This window comes from Oncorhynchus nerka, linkage group LG2 (assembly GCF_034236695.1).
Source record: "Oncorhynchus nerka isolate Pitt River linkage group LG2, Oner_Uvic_2.0, whole genome shotgun sequence".
In the NCBI taxonomy this organism is placed as follows: Eukaryota; Metazoa; Chordata; class Actinopteri; order Salmoniformes; family Salmonidae; genus Oncorhynchus; species Oncorhynchus nerka.
This window is the reverse complement of record NC_088397.1, coordinates 84,802,918-84,819,302: the sequence shown is the minus strand read 5'-3', so window position 1 is coordinate 84,819,302 and position 16,385 is coordinate 84,802,918. Positions and strand designations below refer to the sequence as shown.

The 16,385-nt window shown below is 41.8% G+C and overlaps 1 protein-coding gene across 1 annotated transcript in view; it reads right to left on the bottom strand.

Moving 5' to 3' along the window:
• Nucleotides 1-16,385, bottom strand: part of LOC115143955 (3'-5' exoribonuclease HELZ2-like) — a 53,364-nt gene that overhangs the window by 36,201 nt on the left and 778 nt on the right. The gene's annotated exons all lie outside the window — the stretch shown is intronic.

Genomic DNA, 16,385 nt, shown 5'->3' with positions numbered 1-16,385 from the left:
TATAGTTAGCTAGCTAAATATAGCTACTGAACCAGATTGTCGTTTTGCTATGTTTTTAGGAAGAACATTGTTTGCATCCATGAGCTAGCTAGCTTTTTTTATGACCAGCCCTGTAGGTGCGCGAGACAACTTTACCAGCATCATAGCATACGTATCGATTAATCGTTGTGACATATGAAATACGAGTGATACTGTAATCAATGTGTAATAACTACGTACAAAATGTATTAATGCATGTGACATGCAGTCATATTTAGGTCCAGATTGGTCAACAAGCTTATTTGACATGTGAAAGTGTTATTTGACTCTAGTATCTTTTTTGACACGCAAAGGCCCAAACGGCGTTCCACAGAAATCCTGGTTGAGAATGAAACGACTGAACAAATCAACAACGAAACAACACAGCAAGTAAGTGAAAGAAATAGGTCTAGATTATGTTTTACTGGTAATGGGGACATACAGTTGAAGTTGGAAGTTTACATACATTTAGGTTACAAATTTCTTGTTAACAAACTATAGTTTTGACAAGCCGGTTAGGACAACTACTTTGTGCATGACATTAGTCATTTTTCCAACACTTGTTTAGACAGAATATTTCACTTATAATTCACTGTATCACAATGCCAGTGGGTCAGAAGTTTGCATGCACTAAGTTGACTGTGCCTTTAAACAGTTTGGAAAATTACAGAAAATGATGTCTTGGCTTTAGAAGTTTCTGATAGGCTAATTGACATAATTTGAATCAATTGGAGGTGTACCTGTGGATGTATTTCAAGGCCTACCTTCAAATTCAGTGCCTCTTTGCTTGACATCATGGGAAAATCAAAAGAAATCAGCCAAGACCTCAGAAAAAAACATTTGTAGACCTCAAGGTCGGTTATGATATCGTTTAGGACCTTGAGCGTGGCTGAGGTGCACCCATGATCAGCTCTGAAACCAGATTGCATAGCGGAGAAGGTATGGTGGGATTCAAAATGCTCGGTAGTCTGTTTGTTGACTTGGCTTTCGAAGACCTTAGAAAGGCAGGGTAGGATATATTTAGGTCTGTAGCAGTTTGGGTCAAGAGTGTCCCCCCCTTTGAAGCGGGGGATGACCGCAGCTGTCTCAAAGGCGGTTAACATGCAGACGAATACATCCTAATAGTGCTGGTAAAGTTCGTCGAAACATGTCAAACGATGTTCATAATTAATCCGTAGGTTGTCAGTTGTCTAATTAATCGATAATATTTCAACAGGACAATAGCGTATTCAATAGAAAGGAAAAATAACGAAGGGCTCGCACTCGGTCACGCGCGCAACCCAGCACTGCATGATTCTCCAGTCCACTGACAGAAAGGTCACATTCTTCTTCATTTTTCAGAAAACAAGCCTGAAACAATGTCTAAAGACTGTTGACATCTAGTGGAAGCCATAGGAACTGCAATCTGGGGCCTAACCCTAGTGGTTAGAGCGTTGGACTAGTAACCGGAAGGTTGCAAGTTCAAACCCCCGAGCTGACAAGGTACAAATCTGTCGTTCTGCCCCTGAACAGGCAGTTAACCCACTGTTCCTAGGCCGTCATTGAAAATAAGAATTTGTTCTTAACTGACTTGCCTAGTAAAATAAAGGTAAAATTAAATTAAAAAGATACTCTATAGGCATTCAATTGAAAACTTCCCACATAAAAAAAAATCCCACTTCCTGGATGTAAAAATGTAATGGATGGATTTTCCTCACCTGCCATATCAGTTCTGTTATATTCACAGACATTATTTTAACAGTTTTGGAAACTTTAGTGTTTTCTATCCAAATCTACCAATTATATGCATATCCTAGCTTCTGGGCCTGAGTAACAGGCAGTTTACTTTGGGCACGCTTCTCATTCAGATGTCGAAAATACTGCCCCCAAGCCATAAGAAGTTAAACAATTTAAAGGCAATGCTACCAAATACTAATTGAGTGTTTGTAAACTTCTGACCTACTGGGAATGTGATGGGGGGGGGGGGAAGCTGAACATAAATCATTCTCTCTACTATTATTCTGACATTTCACATTCTTAAAATAAAGTGGTGATCCTAACTGACATAAAACAGGGAATTTTAACCAGGATTAAATGGTAGAAATGGTGAAAAACTGAGTTTAAATGTAAATGTAATGTAAATGTATTTAGCTAAGGTGTATGTAAACTTCCAACTTCAGCTGTATTTATTATGGACATTGAAATGTTAGCTACTAAAAGCAGATCCAACAATAATATTAAGGGATTCGAAATCCATGGCTTAAAAACAAAGGTGTCATTTGTTTTTGATGATTCATGTTTTTTTAAATAAATCCACAATTTGGATCCCTCCACAAGCCTTACAGAGGATCTAGATACTTTTTCTAACCTCTCTGGATTACAAGTGTACTATATTATGTATTATAAAACTGGGTGATTCAAGCCTGTGCTTGATTGGCTGACAGCCATGGTATATCAGACCGCATACCCAGGGTATGACAAAACATTTCATTTGACTGCTCTAATTACATTAGTAACCAGTTTATAATAGCAATAAGGCACCTCGGGGGGGTTGTGGCATATGGCCAATATACCACGGCTAAGGGCTGTATCCAGGCACAGTGCATTCGAACAGCCCTTAGCCATGGTAAATTGGCCATATACCACTCCCAATCGGGCCTTTATTACTTAATTGGATCACAAAAAAATATAACTTTTACATTACCAATAAAATGGTCTGACGGTGATGTGGACATACTCGGTATGTAAAATTTGCTATGAGACTCGAAAATGAGCTCAGGTGCATCCTGTTTGCATTGATCATCCTTGAGATGTTTCTACAATTTGATTAGAGTCCATCTGTGGTAAATTCAATTGATTGGACATGATTTGGAAAGGCACACCTGTCTATATAAGGTCCCACAATTGACAGTGCATGTCAGAGCAAAAACCAAGTCATGAGGTCGAAGGAATTGTCCGTAGAGCTCAGAGACAGGATTGTGTTGAGGCACAGATCAGGGGAAGGGTACCAAAAAATGTCTGCAGCATTGAAGGTCCCCAAGAAGACAGGCCTCCATCATTCTTAAATGGGAGAAGTTTGAACCACTAAGACTCTTCCTAGAGCTAGCCGCCCGGCCAAACTGAGCAATCGGGTGAGAAGGGCCTTGGTCAGGGAGGTGACCAAGAACCTGATGGTCACTCTGAAAGAGCTCTAGAGTTCCTCTGTGGAGATGGGAGAACCTTCCAGAAGGACAACCATCTCTGCAGCACTCTACTAATCACGCCTTTATGGGAAAGTGGCCAGACAGAAGCCACTCCTCAGTAAAAGGCGCACAAAAGCCCACTTGGAGTTTGCCAAAAGGCACCTAAAGACTCTCACACCAAGAGAAACAAGATTCTCTGATCAGATGAAACCAAGATTGAACTCTTTGGCCTGATTGCCAAGTTTCAAGTCTGGAGGAAACTTGGCACCATCCCTAAGGTGAGCATGGTTGTGACAGCATCGTGCTTTGGGGATGTTTTTCAGTGGCAGGGACTGGGAGACTAGGATCGAGGCAAAGATGAACAAAGAAAAGTACAGAGAGGTCCTTGATGAAAACCAGAGCTCCAGAGCACATAGCCAAGACAACGCAGGAGTGGCTTCGGGACAAGTCTCTGAATGTCCTTGAGTGGCCCAGCCAGAACCCGGACTTGAACCCAATCTAACATCTCTTGAGAGACCTGAAAATAGCTGTGCAGCAACGCTCACCATCCAACCTGACAGAGCTTGAGAGGATCTGCAGAGAAGAATGGGAGAAATTCCTCAAATACAGGTGTGCCATGCTTGTAGTGTCATACCCAAGAAGACTCGAGGCTGTAATCGCTGCCAAAGGTGCTTCAACTAAGTACTGAGTAAAGGGTCTGAATACTTATGTAAATGTGATATTTCAGTTTTTAAAAATGAAAAAATGTGAAAAAATGTATAGAAACCTGTTTTTGCTTTGTCATAATGGTGTGTAGATCGATGGGAAAAAAATACTTCATCAATTTTAGAATAAGGCTATCACGTAACAAAATGTGAAAAAAGTAAAGGGGTCTGAATACTTTCTGAATGCAATTTATATTCTACCCACAGAAACATATATAAGGCCTTTCCTCATCCTCTCTTCAGTTAATCTGACCATGACTTAATTCTCCTGCTTCCTGTTTACAAACAAAAGCTCAAATCAAATCAAATTTTATTTGTCACATACACATGGTTAGCAGATGTTAATGCGAGTGTAGCGAAATGCTTGTGCTTCTAGTTCCGACAATGCAGTGATAACCAACAAGTAATCTAACTAACAATTCTAAAACTACTGTCTTATACACAGTGTAAGGGGATAAAGAATATGTACATAAGGATATATGAGTGAGTGATGGTACAGAGCAGCATACAGTAGATGGTATCGAGTACAGTATATACATATGAGATGAGTATGTAGACAAAGTAAACAAAGTGGCATAGTTAAAGTGGCTAGTGATACATGTATTACATAAGGATGCAGTCGATGATGTAGAGTACAGTATATACGTATGCATATGAGATGAATAATGTAGGGTAAGTAACATTATATAAGGTAGCATTGTTTAAAGTGGCTAGTGATATATTTACATCATTTCCCATCAATTCCCATTATTAAAGTGGCTGGAGTTGGGTCAGTGTCAATGACAGTGTGTTGGCAGCAGCCACTCAATGGTGGCTGTTTAACAGTCTGATAGCCTTGAGATAGAAGCTGTTTTTCAGTCTCTCAGTCCCAGCTTTGATGCACCTGTACTGACCTCGCCTTCTGGATGATAGCGGGGTGAACAGGCAGTGGTTCGGGTGGTTGATGTCCTTGATGATCTTTATGGCCTTCCTGTAACATCGGGTGGTGTAGGTGTCCTGGAGGGCAGGTAGTTTGCCCCGGTGATGCGTTGTGCAGACCTCACTACCCTCTGGAGAGCCTTACGGTTGAGGGCGGAGCAGTTGCCGTACCAGGCGGTGATACAGCCCGCCAGGATGCTCTCGATTGTGCATCTGTAGAAGTTCGTGAGTGCTTTTGGTGACAAGCCGAATTTCTTCAGCCTCCTGAGGTTGAAGAGGCGCTGCTGCGCCTTCTTCACGACGCTGTCAGTGTGAGTGGACCAATTCAGTTTGTCTGTGATGTGTATGCCGAGGAACTTAAAACTTGCTACCCTCTCCACTACTGTTCCATCGATGTGGATAGGGGGTGTTCCCTCTGCTGTTTCCTGAAGTCCACAATCATCTCCTTAGTTTTGTTGACGTTGAGTGTGAGGTTATTTTCCTGACACCACACTCCGAGGGCCCTCACCTCCTCCCTGTAGGCCGTCTCGTCGTTGTTGGTAATCAAGCCTACCACTGTTGTGTCGTCCGCAAACTTGATGATTGAGTTGGAGGCGTGCGTGGCCACGCAGTCGTGGGTGAACAGGGAGTACAGGAGAGGGCTCAGAACGCACCCTTGTGGGGCCCCGTGTTGAGGATCAGCGGGGAGGAGATGTTGTTGCCTACCCTCACCACCTGGGGGCGGCCCGTCAGGAAGTCCAGTACCCAGTTGCACAGGGCGGGGTCGAGACCCAGGGTCTCGAGCTTGATGACGAGCTTGGAGGGTACTATGGTGTTGAATGCCGAGCTGTAGTCGATGAACAGCATTCTCACATAGGTATTCCTCTTGTCCAGGTGGGTTAGGGCAGTGTGCAGTGTGGTTGAGATTGCATCGTCTGTGGACCTATTTGGGCGGTAAGCAAATTGGAGTGGGTCTAGGGTGTCAGGTAGGGTGGAGGTGATATGGTCCTTGACTAGTCTCTCAAAGCACTTCATGATGACGGAAGTGAGTGCTACGGGGCGGTAGTCGTTTAGCTCAGTTACCTTAGCAGGAAGGTAAACAGGAAGTACAAGTGATCCGCTCAATACGGAAGTGGTAAGACGAATTAGCAACAAGTCTACAAGTTTTACTTGTACAAGACTGGGATATGTCCTGTGATTCATCCGATAACATTGAGGAGTTTACCACAACAGTCACAGGCTTCATCAATAGGTGCATAGACAATGTCATCCCCACAGTGACTATAAGAACATATCCCAACCAAATCCATGGATTACAGGCAACATCAGTGCTGGGCTAAAAGCTGTAACTACCACTTACGATGAGCAACACACAGACATGAACGTATACAAGAAATCCCGCTACGACCTCTGACGAGACATCAAACATGCAAAAGGACAATATAGGAGGAAGGTGGAATACTATTTCACCAGCTACGAAGCTCATCGTATGACAATGTGATCTCGCCAAACATTTAAACCGGTTAACAGACGGAATAGCAGGGCGCATTCTCAAAGCATGTGCAGACCAGTTGGCAGGTGTCTTCACAGACATTTTCAATCTCTCATTGTCCCAGTCTGTAATCCCAACATGTTTCAAGATGACCACCATTGTCCCTGTTCGCAAGAACTCCAAAGTACCCTGCCTAAATGACTATCGCCCTGTAGCACTCACATCTGTAATGATGAAGTGCTTTGAAAGGCTGGTCATGACACACATCAACACCATCTTCCTAGACCCAATCTAATTCGCATACCACCCAAACAGATCCACAGATGACGCCATATCAATTGCACTTCACACTGCCCTCTTCCACCTGAGGAAGAGAAATAACTACGTGAGAATGCTGTTCATAGACTACATCTCAGCATTCAACACTATAGTCCACTCCAAGCTCATCCCCAAGATACGCACCCTGGGACTGAACTCTTCCCTCAGCAACTAGATCCTGGACTTCCTGACGGGTCGGCCCCAGGAGGTGAGGGAAGGCAACAAGACCTCCTCCACGCTGACCCTCAACATGGTTGGCGAACAGCCCAGTACATCACTGGGGCTGAGCTTCCTGCCATTCAGGACCTCTATATAAGGTGGTGTCAGAAGAAGACCCCAAAAAATTGCCAAAGACTCCAGCCACCAAAGCCATAGACTGTTCACCCTGCTACCATCCGGCAAACGGTACCGGAGCATCGGCTCTTGGACCAACAGGCTCTGAAACAAATGCTAAATAGCTAATTAATAGTAACCACACTATCTGCACTGATTCTATCTTGCACTGACCCTATGCACACTCACTAGACTTTATATACACACTAACTCACACACACTCCACTGTCACTTCCACAGAAATCTCTCCAACTTTCAAACACTACATACGCGCACACACACGCATACCGACACAACACAAACATACTGTACATACACACACACACACACACACACTTTTACTCTCATCGTTTGCTGCTGGTACTCTGTTCTATATTTTACTCGTATTATTATCTATCTGGATGCCTAGTCACTTTACCCTGGCTTTATGTACATATCTACCTCAAGTACCTAGTACCTAGTACCAATGCACATTGATCTGATACTGGTACTTCCTGTATATAGCTCCATTCTTGTGTATTTTATTTTATTCCTCATGTTAGTTACTATTTTAACTCTGCATCATTGGGAAAGGTTTGTAAGCAAGCATTTCACTGTAAGTCCACTCCAGTTGTATTCGGCGCATGTGATAAATACAATTACATTTTATTTTATTTGATGTAGGATGCTGGGCTGGAGGGAGTTGTAGTTTTCATTCAGCAAATATTAGTTCAAATCTAGTTCAGCTCAGAAATGTAGTAACTACAATGACAATAATCCATTGCGACAGTTTTTTTCAAGACAGAGATGAATCATAGAGCAAGAGGTGAAGAGAGAGGTTTCACTATCACCAAAAATCTGTCAAAAATAATCCTAATGCATTTCTATTGGGGTTTTTTTGGACCTAATCTTGTCGCCTGCCTTTCCGCCTTTGGGACAACGAGACATGAGCATCTCGTCATTATATGCAGATCTCTGGACGAATACACTTTTAAGCCTGCTACGTTAAGCCTTGTTCATATTACCCATAAGCACTCTGTTACGTTGCGATGGATGTCATGCATTTCAATGGGGACATCCACAATAGAGTGGAAACGCAATTTGCGGTTGAAGGACACCGCATACTTTGACATTTTTCTAACTCTACATTGTCCTCCCCCCCCTTAAAAGACCTAGATGCACTATTGTAAAGTGGCTGTTCCACTGGATGTCATAAGGTGAAAGCACCAATTTGTAAGTCGCTCTGGATAAGAGCGTCTGCTAAATGACTTAAATGTAATGTAAATGTTCAGGCCAGCCGGAGTTCGTCGATGAACAAGAAGTTACTAAACCACAGAAAAATATGAAAATATATGTATATTTTTTTATTTAACCTTTATTTAACCAGGTAGGCCAGTTGAGAACAAGTTCTCATTTACAACTGCGACCTGGCCAAGATAAAGCAAAGAGTTCCACATGGGATAAACAAACGTACAGTTAATAACACAATAGAAAAATCTATATAGTGTGTGCAAATGTAGTTAGATTAGGGATTTAAGGCAATAAATAGGCCATAGTGGCGAAATAATTACAATTTAGCAATTAAACACTGGAGTGATATATGTGGAGAAGATGAATGTGCAAGTACAAATACTGGGGTGCAAAGAAGCAAAAAAAAGAATGATATGGGGATGAGGTAGTTGGGTGGGCTATTTACAGATGGGCTGTGTACAGGTGCAATGATCGGTAAGCTGCTCTGACAGCTGATGCTTAAAGGAGATATAAGACTCCAGCTTCAGTTATTTTTGCAATTCATTCTAGTCATTGGCAGCAGAGAACTGGAAGGAAAGGCGGCCAAAAGAGGACTTGGCTTTGTTTATGACCAGTGAAATACACCTGCTGGAGCGCTTGCTACGGTGACCAGTGAGCTGAGATAACGTGGGGCTTTACCTAGCAAAGACTTATAGATGACCTGGAGCGAGTGGGTTTGGTGACAAATATGAAGAGAGGACCAGCCAACGAGAGCATACAGGTCGCAGTGGTGGGTAGTATATGGGGCTTTGGTGACAAAACGGATGGCACTGTGATAGACTGCATCCAATTTGCTGAGTAGAGTGTTGGAGGCTATTTTGTAAATGACAACGCCGAGGTCAAGGATCAGTAGGATAGTCAGTTTTACGAGGTATGCTTGGCACCATGAGTGAGGGAGGCTTTGTTGCGAATATATGACTCGTTTCAGAAAACTAGGCAACTAGGGCCACTACTTCACAGGAGAGCCATTTGAACATAAACTTTTTGGGGGGCAGAATGTGAGCTTTCATGTGCCTTAATAACAGACTTGTATGCCATCTGTAAATATGAATACAATTGTTAAATTACGAACCTAGGTGGTTTAGCCACAGAAAAAGCCGACAACCTTCCCCCTATCCATGATTGGCTGAGATAATAAGTGTACGGGATATGCCGAGAGATGAGTTCGGATTGGTCTGCCATATAGCAACGTTTCTGTCTATTTGAGCTGGTCTGTATGTGTAGGTAATCGTCTCTAACGCGGCTTTTCTTTTAATGTATCGCGTAGTACAACTGCATAAGTGTTGCTCTCCACTTTCTGGAAGACAGAGTTTTTGAAATCAGTGGAATTAGAGTATGATAGCTAAGGAGATGGAGAAAACACCTGTGTCAGGATTACATCTTAAAACTAAGGGCAACCATGGCATCTGTGACAGGGAGAGGCATCCATCTATGATGTATACGGACGAGTAAGATAGTCTAGCTAGCTACATTTTTGGATCTTACACTTTTTTCAAAATGTTCATTTCAGGTTAAAGTGTACTGTTAGCTAGTTAGCTAACGTTAGCTGGCTGGCTCACTAGCCATTTGCTTTGCTAGTTATAGCCTAATGTTAGCTAGCTAATATTGAACCTGGTTGGTTAGCTACCTGCAGATTCATGCAGGGTAGCAACGTCATGAGTTGGGATAATGGTTCATTGTTTACCTAGCTAGCTAGCTAGATGTCTTAACAAAATACTCCACTATGCAAGTAACCATTCCAATGGTCACTGCGACAACTGTTGATAGACTTAGCTGGTAAATTCGCTCTGGATATCTACTCCAATTTCAGAGCACTCTAGTCTGAGTGTGCCAGAGCGCAGGATAACTGACGAATTTACGAACACTCAACACCCGTTGAATGGCCGGTGTCAGTAAACGTTGGCAAAAAAGTGTACATTTATGCCAGCAGCACATAAAATCAGCCTAACCAACTCTGCTAGGGTGAGTGAACAGTTCTCTCACGTTAGCCAGTTAGCTTGATTGTTGTTGTTAGGGAAAGGGGGATACCTAGTCAGTTGTACAACTGAATGCATTCAAATAAAATGTGTCTTCCGCATTTAACCCAACCCTTCTGAATCAGAGAGGTGTAGGGGGCTGCCATAAACGACATCCACGTCTTCGTGGGTTAGCTGCCTTGCTCAGGGGCAGAATGATGGATTTTTACCTTGTCAGCTCAGGGATTCAATCCAGCAACCTTTCGGTTACTGGCCCAACGCTCTAACCACTAGTTAGGACAGAACACTCGGATCAACCCTTAAAGAGATGATGAATGGGTCTAGACAAAGAAGAGCCATTTTCTCAAAAGTGAAGATACAAGTTGATCAACTTTTAAAGCAGAATTACTTTCCCATTGTTCCTCAAATGCAAATGTAGTAGCTCTGTGTCTCTGCTTTTATCCAATGTAAAAAACACAATTTCAAATGTTGCTTCCTAAGAGCGAAAAAAGGCGGTCAGTCACATATAAGATAGCTGGCAACTTGTAAACAACTACGATTCCTATAAAGTACGTACTATTTTAATAGTTCATGTTAAATAATACACATTGGCTGTTAAGCCAATTATATTATATGACTGTTGCCTCCCGTTTAAAGCTGCAATACTTAACTTTTTGGGCGACCCAACCAAATGACCATAGAAATTTGTGTTATAGATCTGTCATTCTCATTGAAAGCATGTCTAAGAAGCTGTAGAACTGTTCTATGTGCGACATTTCTATGCTTCCTGTTTGTCTTGAACTTTAGGTTTTGTACACCAGCTCCAGACAGATGAATCTACAATATTTTGGTTTATGGAAAATATATTTCACAGTGGTTAAGGTGGTACAATGATTCTCTACACCAGTGGTCACCAACCTAGTCGATTACCAAACATTTCTGTAAAAAAAAATATATGATAATGCCTTGCGTTCCAATTTTTTTATTTGTTTTGCGCTGTTGGCGGTAGATGCACTTCCTTCAGCAGCCTTATCAACAGGAAGGCAAAATGTTCCCATTTTGACCAATTTCATGTGTCTGTAGGTAGAACTCCACCTATCTGGCAGGCCCAGAGAGCAAATCAACTGCACCTATAAACTGGCCCATCAGATAGCTCAGATCACTGTGCCTGCAAAGTTTCCTCAAGACATAGACTGTAAAAAGTTGATACTGTGAGATTTCAAAACTTTTAAAACCATGACTAGAGAGACACAGCAAATTAAAAATGTTCTCAAAATGGTCTGAGAAGAAAAACATTGGCAGGGCAATTCAAGCATAGCCAATGTGCAGTGATAATGTATTGGGCCTATAGCCTACTGCACAAATCGTATTGTTACAGAACTGTTTTGAATTGGTCAAAGTGGCAGAGCTATTTCTGCATAGTGCATCTAAGTTTATTGTGATTGTAATGACATTTGCTTTTTGATGATAATTATTAGGTATTATCGGTATTTTCGCTAGCTACAATGGTATCTTCAACCTAGCCTAGCTTTTAGTTAGCTAGTTGTTCTGCAGTGCAAGTTTGCTTGACTTGCTATAAATTTACAGAAACAAGTTGTGGATAAAGTAGTTAAACAAAACATGTTTAATCTTTTATCACCTGAAATAATATATGTATCCTGTCTTGAATTTTTTTTTAAGTCTCTCCTCCATTTTGCACAAACACTAAACTTGTTTGTTCAGTAGCGGGGCAAGACTGAGGAAGACTTACTGCATAATGAAATACTTTAAGATGTAAACGTGTCATTAGTTTAGATACACACAGACCATATAGACCGCATGAGAGAGGAATCTACACAATGACGAGAGGGACAGAGACAGTTCGTGAAAGTATGCCTTTGAAGAAGTAGTAAAATTATTTTGTCAGACAGCTCTTTGGCATAGGCTACTTAGGCAAGGTAGCTAAATAGGATGACTAAAGACATACAATACAGTATGGGGAGTACATAGATGACGTTAGGTCTGGCTGGCAGACTGCTACTGCCTGAGCAGAGATCAGATGAAGACTTTATAAAATGAAAAATAATAAAGTCATCAAATAAAAACTAAATAACATACACACCTTAAATATTGTATTATTTCATATTAATTTCCTATTTCCCTACTGATGTCTACCCAATGTGGACTTGACAGAGACAATGGAATATTTACAATGTTTTGGCAGTTGAATGCTAACTCTTTTGGGCCTTGTAATTTCCATCAAAAAGCTATATTTCATAATGCATTTAATGTCTTAAAAAATTATCAAAATTGAAATCGAAAACCATTATACATTTTTTATAATCGAACCGAAATGACCTCAAAACACAATCGCTCAGCACTACTATTTTGAGGAAGTAATACTGGCTTTGTTACTAGGGTGTCTCATGGAAGACAAACATCAGTAACTGCCACATGAACCACACCCCCAAGACTGAAATCTCGTTTTTCTTAACACATCTGTGCATTCAGTCACTCTTTAAAGAAAAAAGACAGTGTATACTTTCCCATCACATTTCACTTCAAGTCCCAACAGTCCAGCAATGTGCTTCCAGTAACAGTAAAATATCTGAAGTTGCTGTCATGAAGGCTACTTCAGAGGAAAACTTTGTCTTTGACTGTTCAATCTTAAGCGTTAATGAGGAAGCGATAGTCCGGCCCCCACCATCCACGGGAGTCGCACAGCCTGAATGCGCACCTCCCCACAATACCCAAGCAACGTGTCTCTTGGTTCCTGTCCTCTATTCATTTGAATGTGTTGACAGTTGGAGAAATTGCTGGAGCTGCGCTGAGAATTAGAAAAGTATGAAAGCCAACGGTCCAATATTCTGTAACTCTGCTGTGCTTATGTGTTTGGTACTCTGATAGCACAGGAGGCTGTTGGGGGGGAGAACGGCTCGTAATAATGGCCGGAACTGAGCAAATGGAATGGCATCAAACACCTGGAAAACATGTGTTTGATGTATTTGATACCATTCCACTAATTTCACTGCTGTCATTACCACGAGCCTGTTCTGCCCAATGAAGGTGCCACCAACATGCTGTGTCTGAGAGACAGTCTATCAGGGTAGCAAACGTGTACGCGTCTCGGAACATGCAGAGAAGGAACTGTCAGAAGCGTCAAAACACCCCCGGAACTAGCTGCACTGGGAGCCAAATTTGAAATAGAGTGAATACATGGAGCAGGGTGGGAAAAATTGCATTAGAACACGATTCAGAGGTATTTTGAAGGGCTGTGGTCACCATTCATGTATTAAATTAAATATATTCATCAGACGGTATTGGGGAGCTACAGTGCATTCGAAAAGTATTCAGACCCCTTGACTTTTTCCACATTTTGTTACATTATAGCCTTATTCTAAAATTGATTAAAATTATTTTTTCCCCTCAGAAATCTACACACAATACCCCATAATGAAAAAGCAAAAACAGTTTTTTAGAAACTTTAAAGCAAATTTATTAAAATAAAAAACAGATACCTTATTTACATAAGTATTCAGACCCTTTGCTATGTATGACAGGCTGACCACACCGGTCGCGTACGTATTGCAAAATAAATGTAGAAATCTATGTTATTCAATTATTGCACGCTCCAACAAGCGTCTGCGTTAACAAGGGCTAAAATATAAATCAGTTCTATTTCTGACGCAGATCACGCTGCAAGTCCTGCCTCTCCCATCTCCTCATTGGTTTATAGAAGCAGGTACCAACGTGCCATCTCATTGGTTATACCCACGTGGGTGACTGAAAGACGAACGAGGTCAGTGGCGGTAATGCATCTAATTTATGAAAGTTGCCAATCGCAATATAAAGTCAAGAGAAGAAAAAGACTGGAAGGAAGAGAGATGACTAGAAACGATTCGGTTGACCGTTTTATGTGTGGATTAATTGGCGCAGTAGAGGACCTTGTGCATTTCAGGTAAAATAACAACTCAATGTTTATATCCCAGGACAAATTATCTAGCAACAGCAAGCTAGCTAAATAGGACAAATTAGCTATCAAGTGCAAGCTAACTAGCTAAATTGCCATAAATGTTTAATGCTTTTCGACCTGTCCCCAAATTAATATAATTGGTTGAGAGTTTGTTTTGATATTTTTAACCTGCTTGTCGTGATCACATTTGGTGTGGGGGGACAAAAAATATATATTTATGCACGATGGTGCACGTGCGCAGCCGGTTTGGGTTCCGTGTGAGACTCGAAATTGAGCTCAGATGCATCCTGTCTGCATTGATCATCCTTGAGATGTTTCTACAACTTGATTGGAGTCCACCTGTGGTGAATTCAATTGATTGGACATGATTTGTAAAAGGCACACACCTGTCTATACAAGGTCCCACAGTTGACAGTGCATGTCAGAGCAAAAGCCAAGCCATGAGGTCGAAGGAATTGTCCATAGTTCTCCGAGACAGGATTGTGTCGAGGCACAGATCTGGGGAAGGATACTAAAAAATGTATGCAGCATTGAAAGTCCCCAAGAACACAAGTGGCCTCCATCATTCTTAAATCATTCTTAAGTTTGAACCACCAAGGCTCTTCCTAGAGCTGGCCACCCTGCCAAACTGAGCAATCAGGGGAGAATGGCATTGATCGGGGAGGTGACCAAGAACCTGATGGTCACTCTGACAGAGCTCTAGAGTTCCTCTGTGGGAGAACCTTCCATAAGGACAACCATCTCTGCAGCACTCCACCAATCAGGCTTTTAATGGTAGTGGCCTGACGGAAGCCACTCCTCCTAAAAAGCATATGACAGCCCGCTTGGAGTTTGCCAAAAGGCACCTAAAGACTCTCACACCATGAGAAACAAGATTCTCTGGTCTGATGAAACCAAGATTGAACTCTTTGGCCTGAGTGCAAAGTGTCACGTCTGGAGGAAACCTGGCACCATCCCTACGGTGAAGCATGGCGGTGGCAGCATCATGCTGGGGAAGGCTAGTCAGGATCGAGGCCAAGATAAACAGAGCAAAGTACAGAGATCCTTGATGAAAACCTGCTCCAGAGTGCTCAGGTGTGCCAAGCTTGAAGCGCTATTGATGAGGAAAGATTTTATCTACCTACTCTATTAAAAGATATTCATCGTACAGCATTTCTCCAATGCCAAACCTGTGTGTCTTCTTTGCAAAGAAACTATCGCTGTTTTGTAAAGATTTAAATCTAAGATGTCATTATGAATCTAAGCATTGTACTTTCAGGAGTTAATTTTCCACCCCAGACATGAGGCCTGAGTCCAATGCAGAAAGGAGGTAGGCCTATTTAAAGACGGTGTACAAAACATTAGGAACACCTGCTCTTTCCATAACAGACTGTCCAGGTGAGTCCAGGTGAAAGCTATGATCCCTTAGTGATATCACTTGTTATATCCAATTCAATCAGTGTAGATGAAGGGGAGTAGACAGGTTAAAGAAGAATGTTTAAACCTTGAGACAATTGAGACATCGATTGTGTATGTGTGTGCCATTCCGAGGGTGAATAGGCAAGACAAAAGATGTGTGTATCAAGAATGGTCACAATCCAAAGGACACCCAGACAACTTGACACAACTGTTGGAAGCAATGGAGTCAACTAAGACTGATCCCATTTAGTCGACTGGTCGATTGTTTGGTCGATAGGCTGTTGGCCAACAGAGATTTCTTTAGTAAAGCAGTCTGTGGACTATTGTTTACACTTAATTCATAGTCCACAGACGCTGCGTCCGATTGCGATAGCCGAGATCCTTTTAACGCGTAAATTCAGATAGTCAAGATTTCTTCACCCTCATGTTGGTTATAGCAAGCTAGCAACCAGGCTAGGTAGTGCTAAGTATCAACAGCCAATCCACTAGGGGTTGGAAACTATAGTGAGAGTTGATTGGTCAATAGCAAGTACAAAGTTTTCCCAACTTTGGTCCAGCCCTGTTCAAGCTCCCTCGCCCATTCCAAAGATTATGGATATACTGACAAGATACATTTCTCTCCGCCCTAAACAATGGGAGTCTTTGTCCACAAAGCGCCACTGCTGGCTGTCTAGCTCCCACCTATCCTTTCTTTGGATTGGTGAATACATCTCATTATTTTAATGTTTTAAATATTAGATTAGGTTGTTGACGTCAAACACCAGTATTCAATGGAAATATATGCTAAGCTACTAGCCTCATGTCATGAATATGCAAAGCCATATTGAGACAACTCTGATATGAAGTTTTTTTTTCTCTCAGTGACCGGGATGTCACGTGTCCTATTTA